Source organism: Mustelus asterias, chromosome 28 (genome assembly GCF_964213995.1).
Source record: "Mustelus asterias chromosome 28, sMusAst1.hap1.1, whole genome shotgun sequence".
NCBI classification, from domain to species: Eukaryota; Metazoa; Chordata; class Chondrichthyes; order Carcharhiniformes; family Triakidae; genus Mustelus; species Mustelus asterias.
Window position 1 is genome coordinate 13,624,776 of NC_135828.1, and position 27,025 is coordinate 13,651,800.

At 41.0% G+C, this 27,025-nt stretch overlaps 1 protein-coding gene across 3 annotated transcripts in view; it reads left to right on the plus strand.

The window, feature by feature from the left end:
- LOC144480253 (calcium-activated potassium channel subunit alpha-1) overlaps positions 1–27,025 on the plus strand; it is a 797,282-nt gene that overhangs the window by 323,229 nt on the left and 447,028 nt on the right. The gene's annotated exons all lie outside the window — the stretch shown is intronic.

The following is a 27,025-nucleotide window of genomic DNA, read 5'->3' on the forward strand; positions in this document are numbered from 1 at the left end:
AGTAGGGACTATGTTCCCCATTCTGTTCAGTTCACTGTCTCAGCAGCACTGAACTTGCATGCAAAATATGATGCTTCCTCAAAAGGACAGAGAAAATGCAATGCCCTGGCTGGATGTTGAGGGTCCCTGCTGTTCTCAGTTGCTGTCATTGTCAGAAGTCTTGGAACACTGAGTGTCTCAATAGCAAAGGTAGCAGTTGTTAATTGTTAAAGGTGGAAATATATCGTAGTCCATAGTTTTATAAAGATACTCAGAAACAAACAATAATTTAAGTTTAAATAATGTGCGGGAAGCTCTAATCATTTCGAGGCCTTAAGCCATGCCTCAGTAAATTTAAGCATCCAGCAAACAATTCTAGGGTGAACCTACATAATAGCTCAGAAATTGCTGGGGGAAAAAAAGTGAATTTGTGGTATCTTCCCATTTTTCATGTGTAAACAGTTATTATTAGTCCATAAAACACCCAGCAATTTGCTGTGAATTGCAATTCGCCACAACCTGCTGGACAATTTACGCAACTCCTTTATTAGCCAAACAAAAGGGCTCAATGTCAATCTCTCCTTGAGTTTTATGAAATTTCTCCTTTTGCACCATAAACAAGAATGAATCTTACACCACCATTTAGAACTGTAATTCACAAACCCTGTTAATGAGGTGATTTATGCAACTTACATGAAACCCAATCCTTGAAGGCCCAGAAAGGGAATAATTGAAATGGTCTCTCTCCAACAGGCAGTAAATTGTTCCTAGAGATTTTATAAATTTAATATTAATATGCATTAAAAATGTTCTGATTTTTCCTTCCGTCTCTTTCTCAACCCAATCATTCTTTCCCTTTCCATTTCTCTTTGTTTAATTTGACTAACTCAACTTCTGTTTCTTCCTTTGCTCTGTTTCTTTATCTATAAATCTTATTGGTTACTGAGATAGACAGTTAGCCCCATCATTCACCAATCCAGATCACTTGTTGACCTCATCATGCTTTCTCTACACCCTAGCTATGACTGAAACACTACATTCTGCACCCGCTCCTTTCCATCTCTATGAACAGTATGCTTTGTCTGTATAGCATGCAAGAAACAATACTTTTTGCTGTATACTAATACATGCAACAATAATAAATCAAATCAAATGTTATCAGCTTGCATTTCTAGTAAGTTGCGTTACAAAAATAATATTATATGATGGCTAAGCTTAATAAAAATGCAACTTATTGTGTTTATCACACTCTATGACAATTTTTGGGCCTTCAATTCTATATTGTCAAAGATGCCAGCCTGTGCATGAGGCATTAAACTGAAACCGCCCTTTGTTCCAGTAATTTCAGAGCACATTAAAATTTCCATAGAAGATTGAAAGGACAGCAGGATGCTTTTCCTTGTCCTGGCCAACATTACTCCCTCAATCAACGATAGCCAGACTAACGGATTTTTCTCCTTGCAATTTGTTGTGTAAGGTGATTGCTGTGTTTGCCCACATAACAGCCACTGCATTTGGGAGTCAGCCATTGTTTTTAAGCACAATGACATGTTTTGAGGAATTGACAGGGTGTTGTCCAAATGCAAGACTTTTCTCCTTTGTGAGACACTGAAGCAACTTGCATGAAACAAGTTCTCACTTTTAAATGGAGCTACCACATACACGACTGTTCTGTTCAGCTTTATCATATGGATGAATGAATAGATGTGCATATGTAATGGATGAATAGATGTGCATATGCATTTTTTTGCAGTACATTATTTATAACACACATGATGAATATTGCTGACAAATCAGAGCATCTTCATTATATATTACACTTATGGTGCTGCAAGGGAATATTTAAATAGTGGGTGTGGCACATTCTTGATGCTTTGTGCATCTGACTTTTTGAACTCCCATCTGCGTTTCCTTAACTGGTTAATTGAATGGTAAAGAAAATTTATGATAGTGTGAGTTTTTACGGAGATTTTCATTTTTTCTTAGTCATTTTCTCTTGCCTGTCTTTTGTTACTCTCCATTGAGAAGGTAGTGTGCCCTGCGTTTAACCCTTAAACCAAGGTTACTGTGCAATTAGCACCTGGGAGATGCGCCTGATTCTACTGAGAATAGCACAGTCTTTGCTCCACACCTCCCTTAACCCATCTGTGCTTGGATATTTGATTCATACTACCATGTTCAGTTGAACATAGTGCTCTCATTCTCAATGACAAAAAATGTGCTTCTGCAAGAGTTTTGCTTTACTTTTTCTCCTCCTCCACGTTTTCCAATCTTGGCATGTTACCGAGATTTTTAAATTTAAAACAAAATGGTTGCATCCTCAAAATGGGTGGTAGACCAATTGATTTGTGTGTCAGACCGTAGCCCTACCTGAAGAAATGATGCTGGAGTGACTCTTTTTGATGTTAAGTGCTAAATTCTGACCATGGATCAAATATCAGGTTGTTAAGCGAGGCACTGAGCAAAGGTGGTACTATTCTCAGCAGAATCAGGCTCTACACTACTCTGGCACAACTCCCAGGTGCTAACTGCACAGCATCCTTGGCTAAGGGCCAAAAGCAGGGCAACGGAATTTGACAGTCTTGTCTTGGTTTACTGCTGCAGGCAAAGGGGAATAAGGTGATGAGGTTGCTACTAAAGACCTTAGAACAGCAATGACGTTCTTAACAAAGTGCATTAATGAAGTTCATGCTGTGACTTGAGGGACATCATTGCCTCAGCTAAGAATTTTAAGGGGGAAATTCGATTAATTGACAGGGTAAATGGTTTTTATCTGAAGTTAGGCCACCACAGCCGACAGATTCAGGAGTGCTCATCTATGGGTGCTTGAGGGGTGTCAGAAGAATGTTGAGGTTCAAGGTGCGAGTGATATTTGACCTCACTGTCATAGAGTCAATGTGGTATCGCAGCTCATCGTTGAAGAATGGAGAGCAGTGAAGAAAAATCAGATATTTGCAGCAGCCCTTAACTAAACCACAGTAAGAAGTCTCACAACACCAGGTTAAAGTCCAACGGGTTTATTTGGTATCATCAACTAAACCAGGCAGCACATCGGGCCCCAGACTTCATGAAGTTGACGAGCAGAGGTCAGGGTCAGTGGGGGAAGGGATCAGTGGGATGAGAGGGTGTGAGGATCAGGAGTGGCTACATTGGAGCTTATCCATTGGCAACTATAATTCAAAACAAATGCATAATTCAGACTGTAAATCTCTCAATTATTGGGAAGCAACCAATGCACCAACATAGTGTTGTTCTGTAGTTAAGATGACCCAAGCAAAGTCATGACTCGTGTACTACTAAAGAGAAAATACCGATGTAGGAATTGTGAACTTAAATAACCTCTGACTTACAAAATGTACAGACTGATCCAAGGGGGGGGGGGGGGGGGAAGGAAAATGGAAGAGCTAACTACATACCTCTTAAACAAGATAAAATATACTGCCTCGACTCTGGCATTGACTTGAACAAAAACCTCATATTCTTTTCGGGTAAATTTTTATTTTTTGCCTCTCTTTCCTCCATCATATCTGAACTCTTGCATTGTGTATACAGGTCAAAAAAGTCTGATGTTTGCTCTAACAGTGTTAAGTGGAGCATTAAAATGGTCTTTGGCATGGGTTCAAAAATCACGCACAGCTTCATGCTACTTTGTTTGTCGTATAACATTCATAGGAGATAAACAAAGAGTGAATAATAGTTTCATGGGGAGGTGACTCAACTTTCTGAAATACTTTTTCCAATAATTAGTTTTAATTGTAATGTGCCAATGCTAATGTCTCCATGAATGTGAGCTATCTCTCATCTATTCCATGCTTCAATATCTCAATTAATCTTTTGTGTCGGTAAATCTTTCTTCATTCTATTTTCTATTTCTCTTTGGTTTTATTGATAGCTTGGTTTATCCTCATCAAGCGTGTCTCTCGGTCTTTGCTGCTTTATTCTTACTCTTCTCGATTGTTTCTTCCCCTTGTGCTGTTTATCTGCTTCACCTGCTGTCCTTTAATTATCTGCGCGGTTTCCTTGGCTAATTTCTTTTGATTTCTATTATTTTCCGCCCTCTCTATTCCGACTCTTTTTCTTTTCCTCATTTCCCATTTTCCCCCCGGAATGCCTCTCCTCTGCCCTTTAGGGTTCTGCAATGAAGCTTCACGATTTTCTGCACCATTTGATCACTTCTCGAAATATACAAGTGACTCACTGATGGACAGCTAACAAGGCGCTACGAGTGAGAAGTTCAGACACCAGATCACATCCATTGGGTGAGCAACTGGCAATCGCTGCCCACCCTCTGCCTGATAGAAAGGGTCACATGAAAATCTGCCCCTTGTGCGCTATGTCTATCAGATCTCATTTCTTCCTCTCACTCAATCTGTCTCACTTCCAGTCTTGTAATTGTACCAGTTGCAGAGTTTTGCATGGATTGGTGCATTATTCCCACTCTTAAGACCATTTACTCTCACTTTAGATCATAAACCCAGTTTAAGGCTGTATGGTTGATTGGAACAGCACCCACATTCCAGTACTAGTGTTGCTTGATTATTTCTGTGACAGTGGGAACTAATTAAAGAAATGCCAGGAGGTAAGCTGGATGTTTACCAACCAATTCAGATTTGAACCCATGCACCACCCTGGAGGTGAACTGCTTCATTGGGATTTGAGGTTGTTGGTATTAACTATGGAAATACACAAAGTAAGAAAGGAAACGTAAGAATAATGAAAAAAACAATGATTATGCACAAGGAAGAAAATATATAAATTGTTAGATAGAGTGAATGGATTAGTGTAGATCAGGTTAAGAAGCCAGAGATAAATTAATTTTTGATATGACAGGTTTATACTCGGAACACTATGACATAAATAACAAATGCACGGTCTGAATCAGTTTATAGGTGATATTTTTTTCTTCAACCCTGTTTCCAATGCTTCAATGAAATAAGATTTTTATTTCAATATTATGGAAGTGATGAATCTAGCTTGTCACACTTGCTTGGCATGTATGCTTCTTAAATTTGAATTATTCAAATTTATGAAATGAAAACTGACTGATATTCAGAATTTTTCCAGCTAATTACGAACTCCTTCCAGCTGATTGGTTTAAATGCTAATGTAACAATTACAAATCAGTCAAATGCAAACTTCATAGAAAGCAGAAAATAAACCGAGTAAACTATGCACGTGGCTCAATGGTGCCTCCCTCCCCAACCGACTGTCTGCAATTTGAAACAGGGTTTGTACAAAACGTTTACAGTACCCAAACAGGCAATTCAGCCCCAACAGGTCCATAACCAATATTTATTCTCCGTACTAGCCTCCTCCCACCCCTCTTCATCTAATTCCATCAGGATATCCTTCTATTCCTTTCCCCCTCAAGTGTTTATCTAACTTCCCCATGAATGCATCAATGTTATTGACAACAATTCCTGACTCCCATGGTAGTGCGTTCCACATTCTGAACATTCTAGGTTAAAAGAAAGGGATTCTCCAGAATTCTCTGTTGGTTTTATGAGTGACTATCTTCTTCTCATGGCCCCTAATTTCAGTCTTCATCCACAAGTGGAAACATGGATGTTCTCCGTCCACTGTATCAAACCCTTCCATTATCTTGAAAATCTCTTATCATGTCACCCCTTAGCCTCCTCTTTTCTAGAGCAAAGCATCCCAAGTGTTTCAATCTTCTATAAAACTGCTTTAAAATCAACAAGCAAAACGCTGTAGATCCTGAAAATCTGAAATAAAACAGAAAATGGTGAAAATGGTCAGGTAGCATCTCTGGAGAGAGAAACCAAGTTAATGTTTCAGGCCTGTGACTTTTTGTCTTAAGTAAGTATGTGTTTCAATAATATATATTACATTTTCAAATATTTAAGAAGTATTCACTTAAAAAAAAATCTAGATTGGCTACTAATTGACTTGATGCTGTGCTAAGATCAGCCAGCCTCAAATTGGCTTGAAGCAGGCACAGCAGTCACATCTTGTGACTGCGAAAGGAGATACTGCTTGACATACACAGCAGCAACAGGTTGTCCATTATGTCACATCGTACTCCTGACCTTACAGAGCAACGTGTCATCTGATCCACCGTGAGCAACACTACAGGAGATAAAATTGGTGCAAGAATAACATTGGATTGATCTGAAAGTTGCTCTGGACTTTGCTCTTTGGATTCAGACGTAACCACCTGCTTCTCAGAGCCCTGTGTGGAAAATGTTCCACAACGTAACCTTTAAAACAACAAAACTTTATACAGTGCTTATTCAGACTGGCTGAAGCAAATTTTAAAAATAGAATGAATTTGAAAAGAACCCATGATACACGACTGGGTTTGTACACACTGACAGGGTACTCAGAAATGCAAAGAATCACATATATGGAACTTGTACAAAACGATATATTTAGCTTCAGTTTTCTTCTGCTGTTCTTCCTAAAGACGTTGATTAACTTTGAGCAGCGCTGTGTTGGGTACACCTGAGAGTAAGACTAAGTGAAGCCCTGGCCTCCCTCTCTGCTCCTCTTAAAATTATTGCATTTGTCCTGTTGAAGTATTTAGAGCTAGCAGATATGAGAAAATTGAATTTAAAATCAAGTCCCACTCTCCTTTTTAATATAGAATGCAGCTCTGAACTGCTTGTAGTTTGTTGTAACATAACGCCCCTCAATTAATTATAGTTCCAATTCACACCAAGTTATTCATTTATCTGTGCAGTCGCAGCATAATTACTCAGTAAATCTCTGTACTAGGCTAGTGATGTGTTTCTTACCTTAGAGGTTTTTCTTTATCAGCTGTTAAACTATGTTGTGTCATATACCATTTTCTCATGCCCTGCAAATTCAGTGGAATGTCCACTGGCTTTTTAAATAAGTTGACATGGATAATGGTTTGTCAGTAAAGATATATTTGTGTGATAATGGATACTACCAGTTAGTCTGAATCAAACTATAAAACTTGTGTCTGCATGTCCATCTCAAATTAAATATATCAATTGGTCAAATACGTGAGTGAATTAACCTACACTTATGCTATTTCAGAGAAAGCGAAATTACCATATTTGATTTTCCCCAAGGCTTATAAAATTAATCAGCCTGCACAATTTACCTTATTATCGAAGGTTTGTTCGAAACTTACACGGCTCTTCAAGGTTTGAATAAACTACAGTCCTAAATTAAGTAAGGATTCCCGCGTAATTGAAGAGGTGAGTGAATGTGGGCACCAGACATTTGGCAGGGGAAGGCCCAAAATAGAATTCTGGAACATTAAGTGGGCAGAAAGCTTCAATGGAAAGTGAGTTAAAAGTTTACGGTTTTACAGGAAAGTTTGACTGAGAACATAAGAATACTTTTGGAATCAACCCCAGCCCGGATCTCTCATGCCTCTTTGTGCTGAAATGAAGTCTCGATTTTACATTGCGAAGCCACTGGAACGCCAAGACAGTTTGTTAACTTCACCTTGAGCTTCTTTGATGTCGACTCACCCACTCCTTTCCTTTCATACTGTCCTGCATCTGAAAACCTGCATTTTCAATGCGGCAATGACAATACTGTATGACACTGATCTTCTGGCTGCTCATTGTACTAAACAGGTAGCAGACTTGAGTCACCATTTGTAGCATTATGGCACTCCTAATTGATAAATCTGGGACTTGTTGATTGGATTAATGGTTTATAAAAATAACCCAATGAAGAGTGTTTCTGACCAATCTAATTTGTTAGCTGGAGGGGATGGGAGATGCAGGTTGTGACCAAGACTAATGGCAAAGACACTTTGGTTTTCTCACAGCTCCATTGATTTTGGTCTCCACTCAATAAAAGAGCCTCTTGAGGAATGCTCGTGGCACACAGTTCAATTCCATTTGAATGCATTAAGTACCTTGGCGTACGAATTATCTTGCAAGCTCAAGCTCTCCATTATATTCTGCATGGTGTAGAGAATTATTCGATTGGGTGATTTGGTAGTCATGGGAAGTGTCATACCTCTGAGTAATTGCTGGGTTCTGTCTTTCATCAGTTCCATTGCCTTCCTGTTGAAGGCCGCATTCGTATGGATGTATAAAAACATACTAGCAGTTTAGTGGTGCAAGTACAGTGATTAATGTTGCCTGCAAATAATGAATTGTCATTATTACGTTTCAAAAATAAATATTTGGTGGTTCTTCAGTGTGGAAGCACGTGCCTTTACATCTTCCACTATCACCTCAGATTTAAAAGGCCAGATTGACTTGATTAATCTATCTGTATAAATATAGGAGTGAGTGATATTTTAAAACAACGTTGTGTCTTTGTCTATGTGAAGCTGATTGTGAGGTGACAGAAATTGAGATTTAAATGTGATCAGCTGTCCAAAAATAGAAAAATCTGAGTTCTATGACAAACAGAAGGGCAATATCACATTCAACCCCAAGCACTGTTCTGTGCACGTTTTACAGCAGTCACTGCATGGCACTCAGGAGTGGAAACCCTGTCCAATTATTGCTTTGTTCCCTTGCCCAATGGGGCTAAGACTGTACCTTAGGCATCAGTGCCCTGGCTGAGAGAAGCCAACAATCCCAGATCTTGCTGGTATGTGTGTCTCAGTTGCACATTGGGTGGTGAATGTACCATGGGAGCCGTTAAGAGTTCTTTTTCAATGGAATGAATTCATTAAATCCTCTATTTTAATTTGCTCATTAGAATGTCATTTTTTATTCACAGCTGGCAATACAGACAGCAGACTCAATTTAAATGGACAGTTGGATCACTTGTTTAATTCAAAGGAATTTTGAAATGTGTTGTTGAAATAAAGTGTTTTTGTTCTCCATTTTGCATTCATTAGAGCAACAATAGATTATTGCACAGTTAGAAATAATTTATATTTTTACTAATCAAAGTCTGATTTGGGCATTGATAAATCTGACATTGATGACTCTTTTTCTTGTTGTTGATAATAATGCTCAGTTGTGGTATGCATTTCAATCCTTTCCGAACTTGATCCGCTCCACTTTGCAAGTCTATTATCATGCGTTTCCTACTTAGTGGTCGGAATTCTCCAGCTTCCCATCAGCAGGTTTTTTGGCAGTGAGAGGCGGCGCACTGTTCGCTGGTAGTGGGATGTTGTTGTCCCACTGCTGTCAATGGGTTGTTGCATTGTACCCACCCAAGGAAACCCGTAGTGGGGGTGTATTGTCAGCGGGACCAGAGAATCCGCCACTAGCGAAAAGCTGGAGAATTCCGGCTGGTGAAACAGAGGTGAACTGGTGCATAGACTATGAGGGTTTCCACTAATTGATGCCATCGCATAGCGATGTACTTCTCAAGAATTTAAATTCATTTGCCTTAATAAATTTGGAATTATCATAGAATTCCTACAGTGCAGAAGGAGGCCAGTCAGCCATTGGGTCTACACCGACTCTCCGACAGACCATTTTATGCAGGCCAACTCCCTGCCCTATCCCTGTAAACTCCATGCATTTACCTTGCTAATCTCCCTAACCTACACATCTTTGGACACCAAGGTGCAATTTAGCATGGCCAATCCAACTAACCTGCACATCTTTGGACTGTGAGGGGAAGCCGGAGCACCCAGAGAAAACCCACGCAGACACAGGAAGAACATGCAAACTCCACACATGGTCACCCAAGGCTGGAATCCAGCCTGGGTCCCTGGCACTATGAGGCAGCAGTGCTAACCACTGTGTCACTGTGCCACCCTAGTATCAGTAATGGTGACCATGAAATGATCAGATTGTTGTAAAAACCTATCTGGTTCACCAATAACATTCTGAGAATGAAATCTGTTGGCTTTACCCGGACTGGCTGATATGTGACTTCAGAACCACAGCAATGGAGTTGACCTTTTACTGCCCTCGGATGTGGCCAAGAAAGCCAGGGATGGACAATAAATACAGGCCTTCCTGGCTTTGCTCATGTTCCATGAATGAATTTTTAAAAATCTTACAATAAATGAATGAGACATCATGTATTGCAAAATGTTGTTTCTTGAAAGATATCTACTTGATTTGAATGAATCAGTACTAACAGCCTCCACTGTCTCCCTCGAGAGCTTATTCCATAGTCTGACCTACTTGCTCACCAAAATGTAGCTTTGTTTTGAATTCACCCCCTTTCAAGCACAGGTCATGTCCTCTGGTTCTACTATTCTGGACGTGGAAAACAGCTTGTCATAGTCTATTATATAATCCTTGTAGAGTCCTAAAATGCCAATCATAATCTCATACAACCTTAAGAAATAGGAACAGGAGCAAGTGTAGCCCCCTCGAGCCTTTTCCACTATTTTAAGAGGATTGTAGCTGAATGACTAAGCCAACTCCCCTTTCCTTCCTATCTTCATATCCCACAATTAACTCATTGCCCAAAAATATGTTGATCTTAATCTTGAATATATTCAGTTAATGTGACCCACATCCCTTTGGATTAGAGACTTGCAAAGATTCACAATCCTATAACTGAAGAATTTTCTCATCTCAGTCCTGAATGGCGGACCCTTATCCTGAGACAAATGAATTTAAATTGCCCAGCTACTGTGGTGGGATTTGAAGTCATGTTTCCAAATCATTAGACTGGGCCTCTGGATTGCTAGTCCAGTCACATGGCCATCATGCTACTGTACCCCTAAAGCATATTTGTGAGGAGGACAGTAACTTTGAGCTTCTGTGTCCCGAAGTGCATCACCACTGGGAATTTTCTCTTGTCATTTCTTGGACTGTTGTAGATTAATTAATGGGGATTGATTGATTGTCATGGTTAGTCCATTATCATTGTATAAGCAAGGAAGGCAACTAGATGGACTGTGGATATTTTCCATCTGACAGTTCCTATGTTCCCATTGATGTGAAATGACAATGGCTTTTGTGCTCACCCTTTAGGGTTGTAAAGAAGGCACACAGTTGAGAGTATACTAAAGCAAATAAATTATAATTTAAGAATAGAAGTGAGAGTGTTGCAACAAACACCGCCACCCCGCTCCCTCACAATGTTGATGAGACATCACAAATTGTAAATCTGAATAGCACCAGTCTTCAAAGATTTTGTTTTGGACACTAATGAATTCAAGAGATACAAGGGTAAAGCAGGAAAGTGAAGCTGAAATAGAAGATCACCATGATGTTACTGAATGGTGGAACAGACTAGAGGGGTTGTGTGGTCTACTTCCCTTATTTCTTATGTCTTTAGTTGCATGAGTGAATATTTTCTGTATCTCTTTTTATTTCCATTTTAAATTTATTTGGGTTAGTCTGCTCTCAACTGTGCACCTTCTTCACAAGTCTAAGGGACAAGAGGGCACAGATTGAAAAGAATTGGTAAAAGAAGCAAAAGTGATATGAGAAAGAACTTTTCACATAGCTTTGGGTGACTGTATGGAGTTTACATGTTCTCCCGGTGTCTGCGTTGGTTTCCTAGGTTGATTGGCCATGCTAAATTGCATCTCAGTGTCAGGGAGATGAGCAGGGGGTAAATACATGGGGTTACGGGTTTAGGGCAGGGGTGAGATTATTGTCAGTGCAGCCTCGATGGGTCGAATGGCTTTTTTCTGCACTGTAGGGATTCTATGAGTGGTTAGGGTCTGGAATGCACTGCCTGAGAGTGGGCGGAGGCAGCTTCAAGTGAGGCATTCTAGAGGCAATCATATGATTATTTGAAAAGAAACAATCTGCAAGGTTATGGGGAGAAGACAGGAGAAAATGATATGCTCATTGGAGAGCTGGTGAAGAGATGATGGGCCGAATGGCTTCTTTCTGTGATTTTATCATGTTTTTTACCTCGCATTGATATAGAAGAAAATTCTATTAAAACTATCTGCAATTGAGGACAGGAAATTATGTAACCCCTTGTCAATAATTGTTAGTTTCATTACTTAATGCTCCTGGTGTTTCACAATATAAACGTGAAGTACAAACTGTGCTTGGAGACGCATGCTGCACTCCCAGAGAATTGATCAGTCGAGTCTTTAGATGAAAAGAGGACATGGAAAGTTGAAGGTAATTCCAGCCTGTTAAGATCACCCCTTGCTGAGGTTGGAAATTGATCTGACCAGTGAGAGGAAGAAATGAGCATCATTTGAAGTGACTGAGGCAAACAGCAAGTGTGATTGTTTTCTGTTGGTGATGTTGTTGCAAAGCGACCAAATCGTCCATCAAACCAAAGAAACAATTATTTTCTTAAACTTTTGTTTAAGCTCAGTTGACAACCAGGTACTGTATTAATGTACTTAAAGAAACACATGCCATTAAAGCTGAGCATGTTACATTCCTACCAACCAGTGACTGATCCTAAACCTGACAACAGTCCTGTGTTTAAAACCTTTAGAATGTTAATATGCCATAGATATTTAAAAAGGCCTCTGCCACTTCATTACATGCTGTGCAAAACCTGATGCAAGAGCAAATGTGTGCAATTGCATTGCCTGCTGCATTTTGCTTTTAATGGGGGAAGATTTAAGTTTGTGATGAATACATTTCATCAGAAGTACCTTGCTCCATTGTTAGTGAGTTTCAAAAAAGCTAATACATGTTGATGAGGAAAACTCAGAAGATTCCATCTATAGCCTTGTCCATGGTATATGTGCCCTTGGAGCCCTTGATGCTGACTCTGGGAGTGCAGAGTACAGTAACAATAATACAGAACTAGCAGATCCCTGTAGCATCGCTCATGCTAAATAGAAGGATGTGTGCTCTATTACAGGAGCAGCATTGTTATAACATGTAAAAGGATAGTGCATTCAGTGAAGCTTCAGTCACAATATTTTACTGATGGATATAAACACATCCTGAGGGCAGTTGTAGAATCCTACAATGCAGAAGGAGGCCATTCGGCTCATCGAGTCTGCACCGACCACAATCCCACCCAGGCCCTATCGCAATAACCCCATGCATTTACCATAGCTAGCACGCCTGACACAAAGGGGCAATTCATCATGGCCAATCCACTTAACCTGCACATCTTTGGACTGTGGGAGGAAACCGGAGCACCTGGAGGAAACCCACGCAGACGTGGGAGAATGTGCAAACTCCACACAGACAGTGACCCAAGCCGGGAATCGAACCCGAGTCCCTGGCGCTGAGGCAGCGGTGCTAACCACTGTGCCACCATGCTGCTCAATGGGAGGACATTTTTCTAAAACAAGCATAAGTTCATGAGCTTTGCTCCTTTTTTATAAATGCAATCTGGTGCAAAAGAAATTTGCACAATTGGTGCCTGGTGTTTGATGGTGAAATTAGATGATCTGCGCAAACTTCCTGTCAACTTTTCCATTTTTTAAAGACGTCTCAGCATTCAGTCGTCGTTTAAAGCAATCTATTTTCCTGGCATATACATTGTGGAATTTTCAGGTCACCGACGACCTTGTCTGTATGGAGCATAGTGAATCCAGATCCGGGTGGTCTGCAGCAATCTGGGGAATGTTAACGATTGGCTATTCTGCATTCGCGGTGGGCTCAGCCTCCAAGCGATTTGCCACAGGAGTAGCTCAAACCTTCACACAGCCACTTTCCACCAAAGACACCAGGCTTGTTAAAGAGGCAAAGAGATCTAACATGGCAGGAAACTTCTGTAGCAGTTTTAAATTATCAAAGAAATACAAATGGGAGGGTACTTTGAACACAAGGTGCCTCCTTGAATTTCTTCAGCTTTATACTAATAAAATTAAACATGCTGTAAAGTCTGCAGTACAACAGGTACAGGAGACGGCACGAAGAACGGGTCAGTTTGCTCCTGAGATTTTAGACTGAAGCAGCTGCGGCCCTCATAGAAATCTCACTGGTTCCAAAAAATACTCTGGTCTTTTGTGTGGATAATTCATGAATTCCCCCTTCAGAAGTTCAGTAGTTCCGTCCGTTACTCCTGTTGGAAGAAGGAAAGAGATGAATATTTGAGATGTTTTCTGAACTATATCCCAAAGAATCTGAACAGGAAACCGAACTCGAGGGCCTCCAGAACTAATTATTAATTGAAGTGGAACTACCAGAATTTGCTGTGGCATTTAGGATATAGAACCATAGAAGAACCATAGAAAATTACAGCTCAGAAACAGGCCTTTTGGCCCTTCTTGTCTGTGCCGAACCATTTTATGCCTAGTCCCACTGACCTGCACTTGGACCATATCCCTCCACACCCCTCTCATCCATGAACCCGTCCAAGTTTTTCTTAAATGTTAAAAGTGACCCCGCATTTACCACTTTATCCGGCAGCTCATTCCACACTCCCACCACTCTCTGCGTGAAGAAGCCCCCCCTAATATTCCCTTTAAACTTTTCTCCTTTCACCCTTAACCCATGCCCTCTGGTTTTTTTCTCCCCTAGCCTCAGCGGAAAAAGCCTGCTTGCATTCACTCTATCTATACCCATCAAAATCTTATACACCTCTATCAAATCTCCCCTCAATCTTCTACGCTCCAGGGAATAAAGTCCCAACCTATTTAATCTCTCTCTGTAACTCAGCTTCTCAAGTCCCGGCAACATCCTTGTGAACCTTCTCTGCACTCTTTCAATCTTATTTACATCCTTCCTGTAACTAGGTGACCAAAACTGTACACAATACTCCAAATTCGGCCTCACCAATGCCTTATATAACCTTACCATAACACTCCAACTTTTATACTCGATACTCCGATTTATAAAGGCCAATGTACCAAAGGCACTCTTTACGACCCTATCCACCTGTGACGTCACTTTTAGGGAATTCTGTACCTGTATTCCCAGATCCCTCTGTTCAACTGCACTCTTCAGAGTCCTACCATTTACCCTGTACGTATATTGCAGGAGGACTTGTATGAGCTTGGTTATGGGTTTGCATCAACTGGGATGCTAGATGGATGGATAGTCCACAAGTTGCTTCCTCTCGCACAGTGGCAGATTATGGTTTCTGGCATGACGCAGAGATTAACAGATGTTCCTACCTTCCTAAAGTCCATCAGAACAGACCCATTATATACAACCGAGCCAACCGTTGTTGAAGTTTATGAAGCTGATTGACAACGTCTGAGCAATTTGTTCATCGTGAAAAGGGTGTTGGCAGCACAAGTTAAAGAAAATTGGAAATAAGAAGTTGGATAGAACATTTCCCTAAAGCTTAATGATCTGTGAAATAACTTATCTCAGAAAGTCCTTGGAGTAACAATACAAATGGTTTTAAGAGACAGTTAGATCCTTTGATTGATTGAAGGAGAAGATGAAAAAGGAGCTTGCTTGTTGGACCAAATGACTTCTCTCTTTTTCCCAAAAAACACATGCTTTCACGATCTGGATGGATATCGTCCTAGTTCAGGAGGAAAGTGGCTGATTAGATCAATTTCAGCAGTATTTATTGGAGTCAACAGGCTATGGTTATATTTTTTGTTCATGTGATGTGAGTGTTGCTGGCACAAAAATAAGGCTGGTACCAGTGTGGAGGATCTGGAGAACAGACGGATGAACTTTGGTAATAGAATTATTAATCTGTTCATAGCAATGGTGCTAATCATAAGCTGGCAACAGCTCTTGTGGCATCAGCATTGGAGGCTCACACGGAAGCTCAGCTGATGGAAACACACAACAGTGTGGAACTGAGTGAAGACCCAAGACGAGATGTTCAAGTCGTCTTCTGTACTGTTAGCTGATCAGGTAGATAATTGCCCTCAGCATCTTGTGAGGAAGAGGCAGCTGGAGTTTTTGTTCCTCGTTGTTACTCAGTATTTGTTTGATGGTGTGAATGTGTGTATAGATATCATCTAGGATGTAATCAGACTCTGTTGTGATGGAAATTGGCCTGTCAACACTTACCGTTGCAGCCCACATATAAAGAATAGGTAAGATACTGAAGAGTGGCCAGTGCCCAGTCTGCACAAAGCTTACTGCATTGTCAGCACTGCTAGGTGTTGCAATTCTAGGTTAGGTTGCCAACAAATAATGGACTGTTATATTAATAGAACGTGTGTGTGTTGACCTACATTTCTAAAGCGCAAGTACATTGCCCTTCTGAATTACACGAGCACAACTGTTGGCCAAATGGCTGACAGGACTGGGGATGACTCTGAAGCCTCTGTAATATAACAAGGGACCCTGGCAGCTTTAAAGGGATACCGAGTTCCCAAAATAAAATTGTCTCTGAATGCAATCCAAAAATAAATGTTTCCAATAATGAAAAATTCCACTGGGAATATTGCCTACAGACGGGTAGTGCAGACCAGTGAGCTCTGAAAGGAATTCTTAATGGAACCTGTGAAATTACTGTTTATTTTTTATACACACTTGGGAAAACCTTGGCAAGAAACTTTGACTCAGAATGATTTTCTTTAAGCAACTTTCTGCTGGTAGGAGACCAATTATTGTGCTGCTGATATTTCTTTGACTGCAATTGTTAAGAGTCATTGAAAAATTGAAATGTAAATGTAGGGCCTACTTACAGCTGTTTTTATTTACAAAGTTTAACATTCAGATTAAAACATACGAAGTGCATTTCAGCCGTAATTATTCATGGAGATTTTAGCAAGTTAAATGTATTTACAAATGGTTCTAATCTGTGCTCTTCATTCTTACTGCCTGACAGCAGCCAAGGGCAATAGTTGGGTAAAATGTCTGCTACATGCAAACTGTCTAAAAATAATCCATTTTTTACAGATAGCATTTGGTCAATAAAGGTGTGGGAATCTTGGATGCTCCTTTGTTTCCAGTCATGTACGTGGCCAGTTCTATGTCTCCCCCCCACCCCCCTCCGGAATATCAATTCATCTCTTAAAGTTAAGGGGAAGCTAGATAACTACATGATTATAGCATCCTGATGGAGTTAGATGATGTAGGTGGGGAGAAGGCTAACATGGAGCATAAACACTGGCATTGACAAGTTGGCCTGACATAACCTTGTTTCTATAATTTATATATAAGACCATAAGACACAGGAGCAGAATTAGGCCACTTACCCCATCATGTCTGCTCCGCCATTCAATCAGTGCTCATCCCCATTCTCCTGCCTTTTCTCCATAATAAGAACATAAGAAATAGGAGCAGGAGTAGGCCATCTCGCCCCTCGAGCCTGCCCCGCCATTCAATAAGATCATGGCTGATCTGATAGTGGTTTAGTTCCACTTACCCGCCCGCTCCCCATAACCCTTAATTCCCTTATTGATCAGAAATCTATCTACCTGTGATTTAAACATATTTAAAGAGGTAGCCTCCACTGCTTCAATGGGCAGAGAATTCCAGAGATTCACTACCCTCTGAGAGAAGAAGTTCCTCCTCAACTCTGTCCTAAACTGACTCCCCCTTATTTTGAGGCTGTGTCCTCTAATTCTTGTTTCCTTTCTAAGTGGAAAGAATCTCTCTGCCTCTACCCTGTCGAGCCCCTTCATTATCTTATATGTCTCTATAAGATCTCCCCTCAGCCTTCTAAACTCCAACGAGTACAGGCCCTGATCCCCTTATTAATCAAGAACCTATCTATCTCTGTCTTAAAGACACTCAATGACCTGGCCTCCACAGCCCTCTGCGGCAAAGAGTTATATAATCATGTTAATAATAACAAAGCAGTCTTCTTGTTAGCATTAATAGTCACTACTATATTTAAAAATTACTACTTTTGTACTTTAATAATTTCCTAATGTAGTGAAATGTCCCAAACAATTTGGTAGATTTCATATTGGGGGAAACAGCAAGGTCTTTATTGAGAGGATGAGCTACGATGAATTTGATAGATTCCCTCACCTCTGTTTATTTTGTGATCGTTTGGTCTCAATGCAGAGCACATTTAAACCCAGCCCTGCTTTTAATATTGCTGTGTACCGACGTTAACTCCCCTCTTCTTCTTCAATTTGGATCATTTTATTTTTTGACAAAGGAGGCATCAAGATATAGCTTAGTGTTATATTATTAATATGTAAACTGAATGTTATCTGTAAACTTGGTCCGGTTTGCTCGAGTGATTTTGTGTCCCAGAAATTGCTGCAGTCTTCATGTTCAAAGCCTGTTACATATTTAAACAGTTACATGATTGCTGTAAAAGCCAGGCACATGATTTGCTGAATATCATTGGGGCTTTTCACAGGCTCCTGCTTTAGTTTCACTTTCTACTCTGTTCAGGCAATAGCTCCTACAATAAATCTGTTGTTATTTTGAATCTGTGTGCAAACCACATTTATTTCTTTTTGTTTAAAGCGCAAAACACCAAACACGTTTAAGACATTACCAAGCCCATTATCGAACTGAAGAACTTTTATCCTTTGAGGTGAATTCAGCAAGTTTTAGAATATTAGAAATATTAGATGCGATCAACTAATGAAAGGCCATCATCCTGAAGCGTTAAATCTGTTTCTGTCCTCCCAATTCTGTAAGAATTTTAACAACACCAGGTTAAAGTCCAACAGGTTTATAGACACCTCACAAATGCTGCCAGGCCTGCTGAGTATTTCGAACATCGTGTCTTTTTATTTCAGATTTCTAACATTCACGGTATTTTGCTTTGCAGATGATGGGAGGGAGCCTGGAGAATACGCTATTAAAACTGAGATAGCAGTCTGTAGGGCATAAAAACATATAATAAATCCCCAGCTGTGCTATCTGTGGTTATGGACTCCAGTGGTTTTATTCAAATAGATCTGTACAGCTGGTCATTATCGTGGTAAATGACCTTTCAGTTATAATTAGGGTGGAACTGTCTTATAAGCCGACATGGTTAGCAGCTAATTAGTCTACAACACAGCAGAAAACATGGGCTACTTCTGAGTGACAGTCTTTCTTTTATCAGATCTCTCGAAGTTGTTGAAGATGCACCAATTTGCAAAAGAACAGAATCAATAAATAATGCATGGCGTTAAACTGAAATTCCGTTCCATGCTTTTTCATGAACATTAGCTGTGTTGCATGCAGTGAGGATAGTTCCATTATTCTTTCTATTTCAAAGCAACACATCGGAAAGAAGTTTGAAGATAATTGGCGATTAATGGATATTTTCTGTATACTCTAAAGGTGTCAAAGCGTATGGGGAGAGGACGGGAATCTGGTGTTGAGGTAGAGGATTAGTCATGATCGTATCAAATGGTGGAACAGGCTCGAAAGGCTGAATGGCCTACCTCTGCTCCTATTTTATGTTTCTATCATAGAGTATAGCATGCCTACAGAATCTAGCAGCTCTAAAGAAATTCCTTTCTCCCTTTTCCCAACATTACAAAATCTTCAGCTTCCCGAATCTAAATTAAATACTGGTAGCCTAATTTTCATTGAATTAATCTTTTAATTCTATTTTGTTTCCATTTCCTTTTGTTTTCTGTAGGCTACTCGTGTTTCTGTATTTATTCCCCATAACACAGTTTTAAATCTTTATTCTTATTTAAATCTTTTTATTCTATTCAATCTTTTTCCTTCTGCATTATGCCTCTGAGCTTCACCTTAGAAGGTGAGGCCTCTTATTTTAAAAAAAAAAGATTTTGCTTTGTTTGAGCAGAGTGTTTCAAGCCTGGTTAAAGCCCCTTCTCCGGCATCTTTCCCCTTCGCCGGCATCTCCACATCATGACTACCATCGACACCGCAAACTGCCGGCTCCAAGTGGAGAGGATCTCCAAGAAGATTGCGCATATCAACACAGACATCGCCGGCATCTCCACATCATAAAGCCCCTTCCTCAGTCTTTCTGAGGACAGAAATGAACACTGGGCCAGCCTTAGGAGGGTCTCAGTGTTGTTAGCTTGCTGAGAGCTAAAGATGTGAAACTTTATGTGGTTGTGGTGACCAGATTTGATGATTTTCTCACATTTTTGTTAGTGTTTCTTTTCTTTCTTCTCAAAGGTTATCGTTTTAACTGTTAGTGACTTTAGATGGCCAGCAGAAATGAAGGGAAATATATCTGGGAAACATAGTTTTGTCCCTGGGGTATTTTGTTTGGGTGTTTTTCACCAATGATGAGAGAGGCTGATGTATTCAGTGTGGCTTGGCCAGGTTAGGGCTTCCACCGCTCCAGAGTTGGCATGGCATCTCCAGCAATTGAAGATTAATCTCCTGGGCACTGCTGAGAGAAACCTGAGAGGAGAAAAAAAATGAGACATTTAAAAATAATTTTTTCCATTTTCTTTGAACGCTGTTATTTGTTATAGAAATATTGCAAATAGCTATTGAAGGTAGTGAGTCTTGGAGAATCATGAAAACTTGCAGGATAGAGGGAGGCCATTCAGCCCATTGTGCCTGTCCTAGCTCTTTGAAAGTCTTGTCTAGTTCCATATCCCTGCTTTTTGTCGATGACCCTTTATGTTCCCCACCTTAAAGTTGTCCAACTCCTTTCCAAAATGATTTATGGAATCAGCTTCCACCACCTCTTAGGTAGAACGTTCCAGATCTTAGCAATTTTGAGGAATGTAATTGTCCTCCTCATTCTTCTAGTTATTTCCCCTCATCAAACCTTGTGGCCGCCTTTGTTCCAATGAAAGCAGTCCCAGCTTTTCCAATCTCTACTCATTACAAAACTCCCTCATTCCTGGTGACGTTGTTTCTGTGGGAATCGAAAAAACCACCAGGGAAATGGTGGTTTTTTCTCTACCAGTGGCACCTTGACTTGAGTGGAAGCTCCTGTACTTTCAATTATTATTTAATTATTATTATTTATTATTCAATTATTATCTGTCATTCAGTACGACGATGTTTGATTGGAGTATAAGAACAAATAAATTCCACTTACAGTTATACAGAGAATTGGTGAGGCTGTATCTGGAGTATTGTCTGTAGCTTTGGTCTTCTCACCTGAGGAAGGACATAGTTATTCCAGAGGGAGTGCCATGAAGGTTCACTGGACTGGTTCCCAGGATGAAGGGATTATCCCCGGAAGACAAAGTGTCTAGACTTGGCCTATAGTATCTGGGGTTTAAAAGAATGAGTGCTGATCAAATTGAAACTCTAAGAACAAATTTAAGGGTATGTGCTGAAAATGTTTCCCCTGGCTGGGACTCTCGAGTGCGGGATCGCTGTCATGGATAAAGAGGTTCATCATCTAGGACCAAGCTGAGGAGAAATGTCTTAATTCAAAGGGTTGTGAATCTTCTGAATTCTCTGTATAAAGTCATAAGATGTACCCCCAGGAGTACACCATAGCCTACTGTACCATTCAGTACCATCATGGCTGATCTTTCTTCAATCCATGTCGGCACCCACTCTTCATATCCCTCGATTCTCTAAATTTCTACATTTCCCCTCTCCGGAGCTCTGGTTTTACAATTTGCCAAGCAGCTGAGTTTAAGTGGAGCCCATCACTAGTCCTGGTGTCAGTGTCCTATGAATTGAACCTCCTTCTGCCTAAAGCCTTCTGGTTAATTCTGTTACCAGCATGACCCTATGCCTATTTGTGTGCGGCTCAGGTAGTAATCCAGTGATTATTGGCTTTGAGGTTCTGCTAATTAATTGAGAATCCAGTTTCTCAAACTCCCTCTGCATAACCTCTTTCTTCCTTCCATTTATATCGTTGTTCCTACATGGACCGCAACAACCAGATCCTCCCCATCCAAGTTCTTCTTCATCTGCAAGGAGATGTCCTGAACTCTAGCACAGGGCAGGCAAATCAACCTTTGAACTCCCAGTTTTGGCTGCAGAGGGACTGTGCCTCTTCCCTTAACCATACAATGCTCTGTTACTGACTCATTCCTTTTCACTCTCCTATTTGTTTTCAACATCCAAAAGCAATCACCAATTTTGGGATAACAAAAACAGAATATGTCAGGCAGTATCTGTGAGAGAAACAGAGTTCATGTTTCAGGTCATTGAACTTCCTTCTACATGAAATGTAAACCCTGTTTCTCTCTGCACAGATGCCCCCCTGACCTGCTGTGTATTCCAGCCTTTTCTGTTGTTACTTCAGATTTCCAGCATTGCAGTACTTTGCTTTTGTGAAATTTCAGCAAATTGCTTGGGCAGTGTGTGATTAAAAATAAATGTAGATCACAAAATAAAAAAATATCCCAGGGAGATGCAACACATCTTGTTATGTGGTTAGTTGCAAAGATTTGATGCGTTAATACTGCAATTTGAATTATTTATTATAAATTGCCTTTGTTTAGTGAGATAATTGAGTTTTTCCAACCATGTATGTACATCCGCTAAGCATGTACTACCAATGGTGTGGACGGAACTTATTTTTACAAATTGAACCAATGTCCTCACGTTAAGATTGCAAATGTTTTTCATGAGGCTGTTAACAGGAAGTAATGCTTGAAAGCATAAAATGTATTGATCATTAATGGAATTACAAAATCAGCTGTTTAGGCAATACAGTTTAACATAGCGTAATTTTGTACAGCTATTAATGGGACGGCAAAAGTTAATAAATTGTGTCAGCTGGCCTGTAGACCTATTGGCTTTCTAATGTTCATGTATTGCCATTTCTATTTGTGTAAATGTGCTTATGCAATTAAGACACAAGAGCGAAGGAAGGCTAAAAGAAAACATGAATTTCCACCATGAGAAAGAAATGAAAAACAAATCAGTAAAAGTCTGTCTGAACTTGGTAGGCTTCTTAACTCTTGCTCTGGGGCAAGAGGCTCGACACAGGGATGTTACCATCAAGCTGATTTAAAAAGCCACAAATTGGACAGGTAGGAAGTGCTCCTGGGTTTGATCAGATGGAGAAGTACACACAGGCTCATACAATCCCTACAGTGCAGAAGGAGGCCATTTGGTCCATTTAGTCTGCACCAACCCACCAATTGAGCATCTCACCCAGGCCCTATCCCTTTAGCAACACATATTTGCCCTGCCAGTCCTCCTAACCTACACATCTTTGCACACTAAATGGCAATTTAGCCTGGCTAATCGACCTACCCTGCATATCTTTGGACTGTGAGAAGAAACTAGAGCACCTGGAGGAAACCCACGCAGACACGAGGAGAGGTGCAACTTCACACAGACAGTCACCCAAGGCCGGAATTGAACCTGGGTTCCTGGCGCTGTGAGACAGCCGTGCTAACCACTGTGTCACCGTGCTGCCCCAATCTCTGAGGGTGTTACACATACACATTACACATAAGGATGTTTGATCTGAACCTATATTCTTCGCAGTTGATATTAGTTTTATTGGTATAAAAACAGAAAATGCTGGAAAAACTCAGTAGATCTGACAGAATCAGAATCCATACAGTGCAGAAGGAGACCATCCGGCCCATCAAGTCTGCACTGACTCTCTCTGACAGAATACCTTACCCAGGCCCTTTCCTGCATCCTATCCCCGTCACCCCACACATTGACCTTGGCTGATCCATCTAACCTACATGTTTAAAGTCCATATGACTCTTCTTCAATGCTCTTCTCTTTACCTCTGAAGAAGATCCATACGGACTCACAACGTTAACTCTGTTTCTCTTTCCACAGCTGCTGCCAGACCTGCTGAGTTTCTCCAGCATTTTCTGTTTTTATTTCAGGTTTCCGGCATCCGCAGCATTTTGATTTTATATTGGTTTAATTGGTTCTTTGTTGAGCTCCGAGATGGCCAGACCAAATGCATATGCAGGAACAATGACAGGCTACCTCCTCTGCTCGCGAATCAGTTTGTTTCTGGTTTCTCAATTTGCAGGAAACCAGAAGCTTTTTGGTGCTTTTGGAACCACCCTACTACAGCGAGCTGAAAATGCTCAGTCATTGATTATGTTCAGGATTAGAGGTCGACAAGACGTTTGGTTGCTAAGTGATGTGGTGATAGTGCGGGAAGGTGAAGATGGGCAGGAACATCAGCACTGATCTTGTTGAGGTGGCACAGTGGTTAGCACTGCTGCCTCACAGCGCCAGAGTCCCAGGTTCAATTCCCGGCTTGAGTCACTGTCTGTGTGGAGTTTGCACATTCTCCCCTGTGTCTGTGTGGGTTTCCTCCGGGTTCTCCGGTTTCCTCCCACAGTCTGCTGGTTAGGTGCATTGACCCAAACAGGTGCCAGAGTGTGGCGACTAGGGGAATTTCACAGTAACTTCATTGCAGTGTTAATGTAAGCCTTACTTGTGACTAATAAATTAACTTTAACTTGAATGGTGGAGCAGGTACGAAGGGCCAAATGGCCTAGTCCAGCTATGTTATGTTCTTTTGCTCTGCATTTGCTGCCATTACAGTTGGTGGTGTGTACTAATGTCGACATTGCATAATCCACCAAAAATCAAAATGGCAATTAACTGCTTAAAATCTCAATTATGCTTTTGTTTTGCATTTTTGATCTCCCCTTCTCTCTCCAATATCTTACTCTGCTCCTGCTTGTTCAGTGCTGGAATGCGTTCGTTATTTAAAAGTTAGAACCCATAAATACTGCTATCCAGCTGTAAAATCCTGACTTTGCAGAGAGTTACAATACAATTAAATAAGAGGAAGAGTTTGGTCCCAGTCTGCTTGACGCCTGGAATCAGATTTGCCTTCACTACAAAAGAAATAACTAAAAATGGAATGGGATCATTTTTTCCTATTTAAAATTATCTTCCCAAAAGCACTAATTAGTCAATGCCCTAATTGTCTGATTTATAACATTGAAATTGCTCAAGTACAGTTTCTGCTCCAGGCCTCTATGACAATGACACTTTTGATTTATCTTTGTAATACCTTTCGGTGTACAACAAAAGTAAATTGACTTTTAGCCAGCAGTTTCTATAGGGAAGAGTTTGCTGAGGTCTCTGGTGAGAGCGTTTTCTAGTGCTGGACTGATTCACCACCCTGGGGTTCTTGTATGTTTGCCGGCTGGCTGACTGACTGAAGGTGCATATTGCTTGCTGCAAGAAGTCCTGAGTCAGGTCAATCTCCTAATTGAAGCAATTGTATTTCCACAGAACTGCAAAAGTTTAGAGTCCAGATGTAGACCGTTCAGTCCATTATATAAAAAGAAAAAAAAGACTTGCATTTTTCCCAACTTTTGGACTTCGCAAAGCACTTTACAGCCAATGAAGCACTATCACTGATGTGGGAAATGTGGCAACCAACATACAGACAGCAAACTCCCACAGACAGCTGATGATGATCAGATAATCTGGATTCAAAAGTTGATCGAAATAATGTGCAGGGGAATGGCACCAAGTCTAAATGCTCATTTGAAAGGCCGTTACTGACACAATGGGCTGATGGGCCTCCTTCTGTGCCAGAACAATTCTGTGATTTTAGGATAAATATTGGCCTGGAGACAGGAAATAATTACCCTGCTTTTCTTTGAAATAGTGCAATGGGGTCTTTTACATCTACCCTAGAAGGCAAAAGGTGCCTTGGTTTAACATCTCATCTGAACAGCTGTGACTGTGGAGCACTCCCTCAGCACCACATCATTGGAATGTTAGCCGTCATTTTTGTGCACAAGTCTGGAAAGAGACTTGAACCCAGAACCTTGAGGTTCAGAGGCTAAAATACTACCACTGTCACACAGCTATGTCTATTCTCATCTGTTGTCAATATGTATGCTTGTGCAGTAATAACTCTGTTAACACGATGGGTAGTGTTCTGTAAAGTGACCCTCTGTTTGGACATTTTCCTATTCTAAGGCCTGCATTTTTCATCTGGAGGGTACAGGCACTTGGCAGGCCCAGAAGCGGGCACGAAACACACTGATAAAGGCCTTCCAGCCTTATCAGCTGCGGGACTGGCCAGCTCACCAGCAGCCTGTGAAATGTGCTCTGGGAAAGACTCAGTGCTGCCAGGGAAGGCAGGAAAAGGGAGGGTGCTGACTTGCGTTTCTAACGGGCTCACTCAAGGGGACAGCCACTGTGGAGCTGTCTCAGGGAGCTACAGAGCTGTAAAAAAAAAATTATAATGAAACATGCTGAAAGCAGTGTCGAGGAATTAAATTCAAATCAAACCTCCGTCGCCAGACAACCTTTTAAAATTTTATAAAAGCAAATTACTGCGGATGCTGGAATCTGAAACCAAAAAAAAAAATGCTGGATAATCTCAGCAGGTCTGACAGTATCTGTAAGAAGGGAAAAGAGCTGACGTTTCGAGTCCAGATGACCCTTTGTCACAGCTGGGCTTCAGCGAGGACATTTCATCCAGCCCTAGATCGAGGTTGCACCTAAAACATAAAGGCTGCCTGGCCAATCGGCCCAACCGTAAAAACAGACGGACAACGTAAATATAGGGCGGCACAGTGAAACAGTGGTTGGCACTGCTGCCTCACTGCGCCAGGGACCCAGGTTTGATTCCCGGCTTGGGTCACTGTCTGAGTGGAGTCTGCATGTTCTCCCCGTGTCTTCGTGGGTTTCCTCCGGGTGCTCCGGTTTCCTCTCTGTCTGAAGGATGTGCTGGTTAGGGTGCATTGGCCATGCTAAATTCTCCCTCAGTGTACCCGAACAGGTGCCGGAGTGTGACGACCAGGGGATTTTCACAGTAACTCCATTGCAGTGATAACGTAAGCCTACTTGTGACACTAATATATCAACTTAAAACTTTAAAATAGCTCTCAGTTGGCCCCTTAAAAGCTAAATTGCGTGCTTGATTATCAGCGAATATATTTCCCACTCTCTCGTGCGTCTGCTGACTGAAATATTCTCGGAACACGCACCTGGCATCTTCTCACAAGACTTCACGCGCTTTTAGGTCTGGCACGCACTTACTCGAACAATGTAAAATTCTGGCCTAAGGGGGTGCAATATATTTCATCTTTGCATACAGAGGGCAGTAGCCTATTTGTATTCTGCCATTCAACCTAGTTTCACCAAATCACTTTGCAGCTAATCTTGTGACAAGTACTTAACAGCACCTTGACAATGAGCCTCCCCCTGCCAGTTTGAGGGCATCTTAAAGAAAGAGTTAAAGAAGCGAAGAGGTTTATGGAGGAAATTCCAGAGCCTTGGCAATGAGGGCATAAGCACTAATGGTGGTTATAAATAGAGGATGCTCAAGAGACCAGATTTGGAGGAGTGCAGATCTCTCAGAAGGTTACCAAGCAGGAGGAGATTACAGAGATGGGAAAGGATACAAGGAAGATTTTAGAACAAGAAGTTTAAAATCAAGGGATTGTTTGGCCAAGGGTTACTGTAGGTCAGTGAGCAGCAACAGGGGAAATGGAACAATGGGAGTTCAGATATGGCAGCAGAGTTTTGGATGTCCTAAGATTAAAGAGGGTAGAATGTGGGAAGCTGTCAAGGAGTACATTAGAACAGCCATC